This window comes from Crocuta crocuta, unplaced genomic scaffold (genome assembly GCF_008692635.1).
Source record: "Crocuta crocuta isolate KB4526 unplaced genomic scaffold, BGI_CrCroc_1.0 scaffold943, whole genome shotgun sequence".
In the NCBI taxonomy this organism is placed as follows: domain Eukaryota; kingdom Metazoa; phylum Chordata; class Mammalia; order Carnivora; family Hyaenidae; genus Crocuta; species Crocuta crocuta.
In genome coordinates, this window is record NW_027528208.1 from 207,228 (window position 1) to 209,244 (window position 2,017).

Here is a 2,017-nt window from a genome sequence, read left to right on the forward strand (position 1 = left end):
TTTTATTTATTTCTAGGAGAGAGAGAGAGAGAGAGACAGCGTGAGCAGGGGAGGGCCAGAGAGAGAGGGAGTCACAGACTGAAGCAGGCTCCAGGCTCCGAGCTGGCAGTCAGCACAGAGCCCGACGCGGGGCTCGAACCCACGAACCGCGAGATCATGACCTAAGCGAAAGTCGGACGCTTAACCGACTAAGCCACCCAGGCGCCCCGATACCAGCATATTTATATATACCAGCACATACATTTAAATATTACATGCATAAGATGATATGTGTATTATATATACACTATAAAAATGCATAGATTATATATTTTCTGATATCTACATATAACAGTATATTTATTACGTTTCTTACTAACATATAACCTATATACTACTGAGTGTTATACATCACTATATTTCTATATAATCACATATCAAGTAGCCTATATGTTTATATGCCTAATGTAATCTATATCCTCCCTATATATCTGCAACCTGGGAATAATTACAGTATCTTCTTCATATGGTTGTGATAAGGATTAAAATGAGCTCAAGGAAAGAATTCAGCAGTGCACTGGAGCCAAGCACAGGTTTGCAGACTGCTTGTTCAATTTTCAGGAATCTTGTGAACTAGTTGGTAAACAGCCATTATTTACAATGAAATAATATAAACTTAAAATTAATTAGTCTTTTTAAAGGTGATACTCAAAACTCGTCACTTCCTGATTATTTTACTACATTTCACTAGTCTCTATGTTCTTGAGGTCATTTACCCCTATTTGAACTGTATGGTAGAAATATTACATAATGGTGCACTATCGCATCCCTTCCGAACTCCGTGTTCCGTGACTACACTTTGGGGATTTAAAACCTGACAAGATGATACTATGGAAACCATGGAAAACTGGCAAATGCGAAAAATCAGGGCTTCCCACCTTTCCCCCGCCCAAAGAATCGCTTGTTAGCCATTTACCAGCACACCGCTGAGAGCACTTTAGGTACTCTGGCACATGGTAAACGCTATAATGAATGTTTCCATTATTCTATTTGCTTGTGCACTGGGTCGCATGCAATCTTTTTTTGTGGGTCGAAGTTCAAAATGTTTGAAGAACACAGAATTACAAAAGGACAGACGCTGTGCTAAAGTACACGCATTTAATCCTCCCAATAACTCTGTGAAGCCTATATTAATTATCCCCATTTTACAGAGGGAGAAACTGAAGTTCTGAAAGGCTACAATTCAAGCAGCGCTATCAATTGGCTGACGTGTATTCGAATTTTGGCGCACAGCGGCTTCAGCGCTTTCGCGCACTAAATTAACGCACTTTCCTTACTCTCACGTTTGCGACCCGAGCAGTCATTTCACTTAGCGCCGCGCCTAAAAGGAATGGGTGCCGTTGTGCTCGTTGCATCTTGGGAAATGTAGTCCGCAGTGAACCCGCCTGTCCAAAAAAGGAGGGGCGGGGAGTGAAGCGATCTCAGGCTTGGAACGCTAGAGTCAGCTCTTGTGCCTCGCGACATTTCAGCCGTCCGGTGCGCGATTTCAGCTGCCTGGGCCGTGCCCGTTGCATGCTGGGAACGGCAGTCCGCGAGACCGGCTACGTCGACACAAGATGACGGAGCTCACGTCATACGTTCAGGTCGGCTCCGCGTCGCGCCGGAGCCTTAGCGTTCCATGATGACAGGCTCCCCCCACCCTGTGGGATCCCTTAGGCATGCGCGACAGGCATTGAGATTGACTAAGAACACAAACTGAATCAGCCTTACGACTTCTGGCCGGTCCGCGCTCTCGCCAAGGCTCGGGCTGCTCACGGACCGGTCTCCTTTCGTCCCTCCTCTCCCCACTCCGAAAGCTAAGGTAGGCCCTGGGGTGCGGAGAATGGGGGTCCAGGCCGAGACGGGTGAGGCACACCTGCTCTGTCCCGCCGGCGAGGGGAGGAGAGAAGTTCGCCTTCCTTGCTGGCAAGCCGCATAGTCTGGGCGCCTGGTGCCGGGTGGGCTCCAGACCCAAGGTTTGTCTACAAGGGAACCGCTG

The 2,017-nt window shown here is 47.4% G+C and overlaps 1 protein-coding gene across 5 annotated transcripts in view; it reads left to right on the forward strand.

The window, feature by feature from the left end:
- Positions 1-1,578: 1,578 nt before the first annotated feature.
- FTSJ1 (FtsJ RNA 2'-O-methyltransferase 1) overlaps positions 1,579-2,017 on the forward strand; it is an 8,870-nt gene continuing 8,431 nt past the window's right edge. For 2 of the 5 annotated variants that reach the window (XM_077752941.1, XM_077752942.1), the window contains exon 1: positions 1,580-1,840. The gene's annotated coding sequence lies outside the window, so the exon portion shown is untranslated. Of the gene's footprint in view, positions 1,841-2,017 lie in introns of all 5 variants that reach the window. The other 3 variants (XM_077752939.1, XM_077752940.1, XM_077752943.1) reach the window with 2 other exon arrangements.